Source organism: Rattus norvegicus, assembly GCF_036323735.1.
Source record: "Rattus norvegicus strain BN/NHsdMcwi chromosome Y unlocalized genomic scaffold, GRCr8 chrY_unlocalized_3, whole genome shotgun sequence".
Taxonomy (NCBI): domain Eukaryota; kingdom Metazoa; phylum Chordata; class Mammalia; order Rodentia; family Muridae; genus Rattus; species Rattus norvegicus.
In genome coordinates this window covers 716590-725529 of record NW_026947389.1, presented here as the reverse complement: position 1 = coordinate 725529, position 8940 = coordinate 716590, and the positions used below count along the sequence as shown (strand labels likewise).

The 8940-nt window shown below is 35.6% G+C and overlaps 1 long non-coding RNA gene across 2 annotated transcripts; it reads left to right on the top strand.

Annotated features, from left to right (window-relative positions):
- Positions 1–1129: 1129 nt before the first annotated feature.
- LOC134484679 (uncharacterized) lies at positions 1130–6888 on the top strand. 2 transcript variants are annotated; one of them, XR_010062315.1, is made up of 2 exons: positions 1130–2485; positions 6561–6888. It is a non-coding gene; the product is annotated as an uncharacterized LOC134484679 (long non-coding RNA). The 2 variants fall into 2 exon arrangements; XR_010062314.1 differs by lacking the exon at positions 1130–2485 and adding an exon at positions 4401–4819.
- Positions 6889–8940: the final 2052 nt, after the last annotated feature.

Genomic DNA, 8940 nt, shown 5'->3' with positions numbered 1-8940 from the left:
TTTGTTATCACTCTCCAATTTTCTCTGAATTAGAGGCCAATTAGTAAACCCTAGAGGTATTGAAGGATATCTGAGAGACAGTTGCAGTCATGGCAACAGTTATGACATCACAGAATAAGCCAGGGCTCTCCAGGTTACAAGAGAGTTTTCAGGGAGGGCCTAATGGTCATGTCACTGAGAAATGCCATGTCTTACATCCTGAACATCTTTCTTTACATTGACAAGATTCGAGGGTGCCCTTTCCTCGTGTGTCTCCTTTGACACGGAGGAAACCTTTATGTACTCCATCTATCTAAAGGAGAGACTTCTCTCTGCTTCACTAGTGGTTACATGTTCTGAATGCAGAAAGTTATTAAGGGGCATGGCATGGGTAAAAAAGTTTTAGGAAAATGGAGTGTAGGAGATTCTTCTAGATAATATTTTTATTCTATATATCATAGGTTCATTCTTGTGACATACAGTTCAATATTTGAGGGTTTCTCCGTTTCTCAAAGGTCAGCATTTACCTACAGACCTTGAATAGAATGAATATTGTATTTCAATTTCTTACTGTATATTGTTTGATAAGGGACTTTGTAAATATTCTTCAATGTGTACTCAAAAATTTTGTTGGCCAATTCCATTTTCTTCAATGAATTTGGTCACAAGTGACTCCAGCTATAGAGTGATTATAAAAGTGTAAATACTGTGAACCTACTACAAATGATAAACTCCCAAATCCTTATTTTATCAAAAAATTTCCAGACATCAGGAAAGCAAAGGACATTTTTCACTGTTGAATTCAGTTCTCTACTCCCATTTGATATCAGTACTAGACTACATAGCTTCCAGTTTTCCCATGGGCAGACTTGAGGGTTTAGGATGTTTCACCATGATTCTTTCTTCAGGCCAATCCTAAGATATTGGATGATGTGAAGGGAGAAACATGGCTTGAGGAACAGTAAATTATCTACTTCAATAGGTAAACACAAGAGGACTATTTGAAACTGTCATTTGTGAATTCTAGATTCTTGACATAGTTGGGCAGAACCCATGTTAACTTTCCCCTTAACCACATAGGTGTAGGAGCCACCAAAATCATAGCATATATATATATATATATATATATATATATATATATATATATATATATATATATATATATCAGCCAACCTAACTAGATAAGATAGGTGAAGGTAAGAATTGCATTCTGCCAGGAATCGGAAAAAGATTTTTCCTGAGAGACAATGATACAGCATGTCAAATACAGAAGTGAATGCTAGTAAAAAACCAGTGAACTAAAAACGGACCTGCTCTTGGTAAACTTAAAAAAAGGATTAGAAGAGCTTAAGGTACTTTCAACCCCATAAGAACAACAATGCCAATGAACCAGGGCTTTCTCTTACTGTACGAATACACAAAGAAAGTACATGGACTGAGGAATGGCTCCAAATTCATATATGGCAATGGATGTAATTTTTGATCAACATTGGAAAGAGAAGCCCTTGTCCTCCCTTGTACATCTTTCAGTTCAAGGGAATGTCATGCGGGAGAAAGGCTGGTTAGAGAAAAAGGAAATGGGAATGTGTAGGGATCTTATGCTCAGGAAACTCAGAAAGGAAATAATATTTGAAATTTAAATATAGAAACATCCCGTTAAAAAAAAACAATAAAATTTGCTAAAAATAAAAAAGAAAGATATAAAAGAAAGTAAAAGCTGTCAAGTAATCACACATATTGACTCGTAAATGTGAAGTGGCAGAGTAATACTAGTGGAAAGACTGAGATGATGAAGTCTCAACTAGAAGCACTTCTGTCACGTTAATATTAGTGGCAGACAAAAAAATCACTATTGGTGTCCAAAGCATGTTGTTTACTTCGAGATAGCAACACAATATTTGTACTTCCCTTCTTCGTTAGTACCTTTCTTCTTGACAAAAACAGTAAAGGTCATGAGCTCTGGAAAACAATTGTGCTCTTCACAATACTTGGGTTTTGTAATAAAGAAATGAATGATATAAACTATTTGAATTTTAGGAACCATAAGAACAGGGAAGTTCAGATGCTTCTAAGAGACTTGCAGCTCATGATTCCCATATGTGGAAGGTTCAAAAAAGGCTATCTCTTTAGCGATCCCACACAAATCCTACCTTGGACTCACTAAGCTTTCCAAGGACCACATATGCCTTTCTTTTTTTAAAAAAAAACAAGACAGAAAGCCAGCTATTCCCCTTCTCATATCTCTTCATCTTCTTTTTTGTCACGTCCAAATAACTGTTTACTCTGAATTAGAGGCCAATTAGTAAACCCTAGAGGTAATGAAGGAACATCTGAAGATCAGTTGCAGTCACAGCAATACTTGTGACATCACAGAAGAAGCTTTGGCTCTCAAGGATACCAGTGATTTTTCATGAATGAACTAATGATGATGTCTCTAAGACCTGCCATGGCCTATCTGCTAAAGAGCTTTCCTTACATTGACTAGATTTGAGGGTGCCCTTTCCAGGTATGTCTTCTGTGACACAGTGGAAATGTTTACATACTCCATCTCTCTAAAGCTAGTGACTTCTCTTTGCTTCATTAGTGGTTACATGCTCTGAATGGACAAAGTTATTCAGGGTCTTGGCATGGGTCGATGAGATTTAGGAACAGGAGTGTAGAAGATTCTTCTAGATAATATTTTCATTCTCAGGTTCATTTCTGTGACACAGTTCAATTTTCTTCGTTTTCTATTTTCCCAAAGGCCAGTTATTCCCTACAGACCTTTAATTGAATGCATGTGTATTTCAATTTTTATTGTATATTCCTTGATAGGTGACTTTATACATATTCCTGAATGTGTACTGAAAATTCTTTTTTCCACTTCTATTTTCTTCAATGATTTTCGCAACAAAGGCACCCAGCTCTAGAGTGATTATAACACTGTAAATTGGGTGTACCTACTTCAAGTGGTAAACACCAAATTACTATTAAATCCTAACATTTCCTCATATAAGTAAAGCATAAGACCACATGTAGTATAGAATTTGGTTCTCAGGTCCGTTTTGATCTCGGTTCTTCTGTTCCAGTGTCTCAGGGCTAGATTTGAGGTTTTTGGATGTTTTACCATGATTCTTTCTTGAGGCCAAACATAAGATAGAGAAGGATAGGAAGTGATAAGAATGGCTCAGGACCAGGGAGACCTCATCTTCAATAGTTTCATAAGAACAGGAGGGAATCTATTTGCCAATGCAATTTGTGGATTCTACATTCTTGACCTAGTTGCACTGAATCCATGTTAAAATTCCCCCTAACTTCATAACTGTTGGAGCCACCAAAAGTATATTCATATATATCATTATATATATATGTATATGTATATATATACATATACATATATATATATATATCATACGTATATCACACACACACACACACACACATATATATATATATATATATATATATATATATATATATATATATATATATATATATATATGGTGATCAGCCACCAAAATTAGATAAGATTTATGAAGCTAAGAAGTGCATTCTACCAGGAACTGGATATAGATATTTCCTGAGAGACACAGTTAGAGAATGTCTAATACAGAAGTGAATGTTAGTGGCAAACCAGTGAACTGAAAACGGACATCTTGTTGGTAGATTTTGAGACAGTATTACAATTGTTGAAGGTGCTGTTAACTACAAAAGAACAACATTCTCAATGACCCAGAGCTTTCTGGTACTAGACCAATATTCAAAGAATGAACATAGACAGAAATATGGCTCCAAATGCATATGTGGCAGAGGATTGCTTTTTTGGCACCAATGGAAGGAGAAGCCCTTGGTTCTACCTTGGTTTGTCTCCCAGTTTAAGGGAATGTCAAAGGGCAGAATTATGGTTAGAGAAGAAGGGATTGTGAACAGGTTGTGATTTAATGGGCAGGAAACTGAGAAAGGAAATAATATTTTAAACGTAAATATAGCCTCATCCAGTTTAAAAATCACTTAAATTGATAAAAAATTAAAAAAAGAAAGAAATAAAAGTAAAGAAAACTTCCAACTAATCACAGTTATTTACTCAGAAATCTAAATTGGTATTCAGAGTAATACTTGTAGCAAGACAAAGATGATGAAGTCTCAACTAGAAGCACTTCTTTCTCCGAGATATCCGTGTCAGACACAAAATGCACTATAGGTATCCAAAGCTTGGAGGAGTTTACTCTGACCTGAGGACCCAATACTTGTCTTTACCTCCTTCCTTAGGACCTTTTTCTTTTGGGCAAAAAGAAAAAAAGGCCATAGATCTCAGAAAAACAACTGTGCCCTCTCAAAATTTTGCTTTGTAATTAGGAAATGAATGATATAAAACCTTTGACATCCAGGTACCATAAGAACAGGGAAGTCCAGATGCTTCTGTGAAGCTTCCAACTCTTGATTCCCATATGTGTAAGTCTCAGATCAAGTCTATCTCTTCAGCGATACCACTCCAACCCTTCCAAGGGCTCCCTGAACTTTTCAAAGTACCACTTATTTTTCCTTTTTTTTTTCATACAAAGACAGAAGGTCAGCTTCTTTCTCCCCATCTCTGATCTCTTTATCCTTTTTGTTCTCACTCCCAAATGGCTGTTTACTCTGAATTAGTGGCCAATTAGCAAACCGGAGAGTTACTGAGGGAATATGTGAGAGGCAGTTCCTGTCAGGACAGTAATTGTTACATCACAGAAGAAGCTAGGGCTCTCCTAGTTACAACAAATTTGTCATGGAGGTCCTATTTATGATGTCACTGAGAACGGCCATCTCCTACATGCTAAACAGCTTTCCTTACATTTACCAGATTCGAAGGTGTCCTTTCCAGGTATGTCTCCTGTGACACACTGGAAACCTTTATGTACTCAATCTCTCTTAAGGTAGAGACTTATCTCTGCTCCACTAATGGTCACATGCTCTGAATGGGGAAAGTTAGCCAGAGGCATGGCTTGGGTCTCTAAGATCTAGGAATATGGAGTGCAGGAGATTCTACTGGATAATAATTTTATTCCCAGTTCCATTCCTCTGGCCTATAGTTCAATTTCCTCAGATATCTCTCTTTTCTAAAGGCCAATATTTTCCCTATAGACCTTTAATTGAGTGAATATTTTATTACATTTTCTTATTGTACATTCCTTGATAGTGGACTTTATATATATTGCTGAATGTGTACTCCAATGTTCTATTATCCTATTCCATTTTTTTGCTCTGATTTTAGAAAAAAGGGGGCCCAGTTCTAAAGTGAATATAATAGTGTAAATATTCTGTATCTACTTAAATGATAAACTCCTAAATCCTTATTTTATCCAAAAATTACCTGACATTAGTAAAGGAAAGGACAACATAGACTATATCATGTGGTTCTGCAGTGGCATTAGATAGCAGTTCTCTAATATCTACCTTCCAGTGTTTCCATGGCCAGATTTGAGGGTTTTGGATGTTTTACCATGATTCTTTATTCAGTCCAAACATAAAGTTCATGACATGGGCTGGGAGAGGAGTGGCTTGAAGTCCAGTGAATCTTCTACTTCAGTAGGTTCATAAGAATAGGAAGGAATCTATATGGCTTTGTCATTTGTGGATTCTAAAATCTTAACCTAGTAGTGCAGAATCCATGTTAAAAATCCACCAAACACCATAGCTGTACAAGGGACCAAATATATCCTCGTCATTCTGATTGGTGTGCTGTGGAAACTCAGGATTTTTTTTCTTTATTTCCATTTACCTGATGGCAAAGGATGTTGATATTCCTCATTTGAGAATTCATTGTTTAGCTCTACAGACACAGAAACACACACACACACACACACACACACGCACACACACACACACACACACACACACACACACACGCACACACACACACATTCAGCAACCAGATGTAGATAAGAGTGATGAAGCTAAGGAGTCTATGCTGCCAGTGAACTGAAAATTGACATCTTGTTGGTAGGGTTTGAAAAAGGATTAAAAGAGCTAAAGGTGCTTTCAACACCATAAGAACAACAATGCAAATGCAACAGAGATTTCTGGTAATAAACCAATATTCAAAGACTGTACATGGAAAGAACTATGGCTCCAACTGCATATGTTGCAAAGGATGGCCTTGGGGTCACCAATGGAAGGAGAAGTCATTGGGTTTGACTCCAAGTTCAAGGCAATGTCAGGGGGCAGTAAGGTGGGTTATAGAAGAAGGGGAGCAGAATTGTATAGGCTAATTATGGAAAAGAAACTGGGAAAGGAAATAACATTTGAAATTCAAATGTAGAAATATCCAGTTAAAAAAGCAATAAAATTTTATAAAAAATAAAAACAATGAAAGAAAGAAAAGAAATCTGCCAGCTAATCAAACCTATTGACTCAGAAATCTAAAGAGTCACTGTCAGAGAATGGTATTCAGAGTAATACAAGTGGAAAGACTGAGATGATGAAGTCTCAACTAGAAGCTCTTCTCCTCCAGATATCAGTGTTATAAACAAATTACACAATAGGAATCCAAAGCATGGAGGTGTTTACACTGCTGAGTAGACCATACTTTTCTTTCCTTTGTTTCTTTGAACCTTTTTCTTCAGAGCAAAAAGAGTAAAAGCCACGAGCTCTGAGAAGAACAAATGTGCCCTTCCCAACAACTGGCTTTTGTATTGAAGAAATTGATTACATAAACGCTCTGACTTCCAGGAACCATATCAAGCAGGGAAGTCCAGATGATTCTAAGAAGATCGCAGCACCTGATTCCCATGTGTGGAAGGCTCAGATAAAGGCTACTACTTCTGCAATCCCACTCAATACGTACCCAAGACTCACTGAACTTTCCCATGGACCAGATTTGAGGGTGCCCTTTCCAAGAGTGTCTCCTGTGACATACTGGAAACCTTTACATATTATATATCTTTAAAGCTAGAGATTTCTCTTTGCTTCATTAGTACTTACATGTTCGGAATAGAGAATGTTGGTCAGGGGCTTGGCATGGGTAAAAAAGATCTAGGAACATGGTGTGGAGGAGAATATTCTGGATAATAATTTCACTTCCACGTCCATTCCTGTGACATACAATTCAAGTTCCTAGGTTTTCTCTGTTTCCTAAAGTCCAATATTTTCCCTCCAGACGTTAAATTGAATGAATATTGTATTACATTTTCTTATTGTACATTCTTTGAAAGAGGACTTTATATATATTCCTGAATGTGTACTCAAAAATTCTGTTTTCTAATTTTATAATGATAATTATAAAATTATAATTATAAAAATTATTAATTATAATTTTATATTTTTGTAATGATATTGGCAACAAAGTGGGCCCAGCTAAAGCGTGAATATAACAATATAAATATTGTATACCTACTTCTAATGATAATGTCCCAAATCCTTATTTTATACGAAAATTACCAGCCATCAATAAAGCAAAGGAGAACATAGACCCTAGAATACGGTTCTAAATTTCTTTTAGGCTTGAAAAATTTTGCCTAGAAAGTTTTGTAGTTGTATTTGTGCCTTTATCCCTCCACTGGTGTCCTTCCGGGCTACAGGAGTTGGCCTCTAAATGTTCCATATCACCAATGTAAGTCACAGCTTAGGTAACCCCCATTGATTCGTGGGTACCTCCATTATCCTGGACTCTTTCTCTTCCTGGAGATTTCCCCTACCTCCTCATCTCTAAAATTTCAAGATTTCCTTTCCTTCTCCTGACTATTGGATCATATCTCCTGTCCCTTCCCACACAGGATCCATTCTCCGCTTCCTTCCATCTCCCATCTAGTTCCTTCCCTCAATCGGCCTCCTAGACAATTTTATGCCCATTCTACATGAGACTCAATCCTATGCACTTGGGGCATTCTTCTTGTGTATCTTCTTTGTATCTATGAGCTTAGTGGAGAATGTCCTGTAGTTTACGGATAATATTACTTATAATTGAGCAATTTCAAAAACCCTGCTGGATCATATTTTTATAGTAGTATTCAACTTTGAAAATGATAATTTAATATGTGTGAATGTCCGGAGGAACAAATTTAAGTAAAAAGAAACTTAAAACATAGATCAAATCACAGATTTTAAAAGTTGACCTAATAATAAAATTGTCTACTATCATAAAGTTTGATTATATCACAGGCAATTTTTTAAGTGGTACAATAAATTTGGCAGACAAATGATGTTTTTACCAAATAATTATGGATAATTTGACTAAGATCAAATAAGATAAATATATTATTTCCATTTTGATATCACTTGCTGGCATTTTTCCTCAAACATGATGTATATAGAATTAAACATAATGGTATTAGTTTTAAATTTTAATATTTATTTTAACCTAACCTATAACAGGTTGTCTTATTTTATTCTTGTTGACATTCAACCTCATCCTTGATTTTTCAGTTCTTTGTTCCTTCCTGTCCTATGTCCCTCACCACTTATACTAGTCTCTCTTCATTATTCTTACATCTACATCCATATCCCACATGTTCAATATCTTCCATAGCACACTGTATAAAACCCAACTTTCTAATGTCTGCGACCTATATCAGTTAAATAAACTCAAGCCATCCACAGCTTCACATAAATACAAGTATATTAGAAGGAGATTCTATGATCTATATGAGAAAGAACACATGGTATTTGCCTTTCTGAGTCTTTGCTACCTTACTCGGTATATTTTCTAGTTACATTTATTTTCCTGAAACCATGATAGTTTAGTTTTCCTAGGGCTTAATGAAATGCCATTTCGTATATTGTCATATTTTTATGTATCTACATATCAATGAACATTCCTTACTATTCTCAATAAAACAACAATATATTTTTTGTGAATAATGATGAGAAAGCTCAGATAGAGAAGTCAAGATTAATTACTGACAAACTAAGAAAAAAATTTCAAAGATAAAAATTTGTGGTTATGTTAACTAGATCAGTGTACATTAAGGTTAATAAAGGATGTGGTATTTATAATGTTTTAATAAA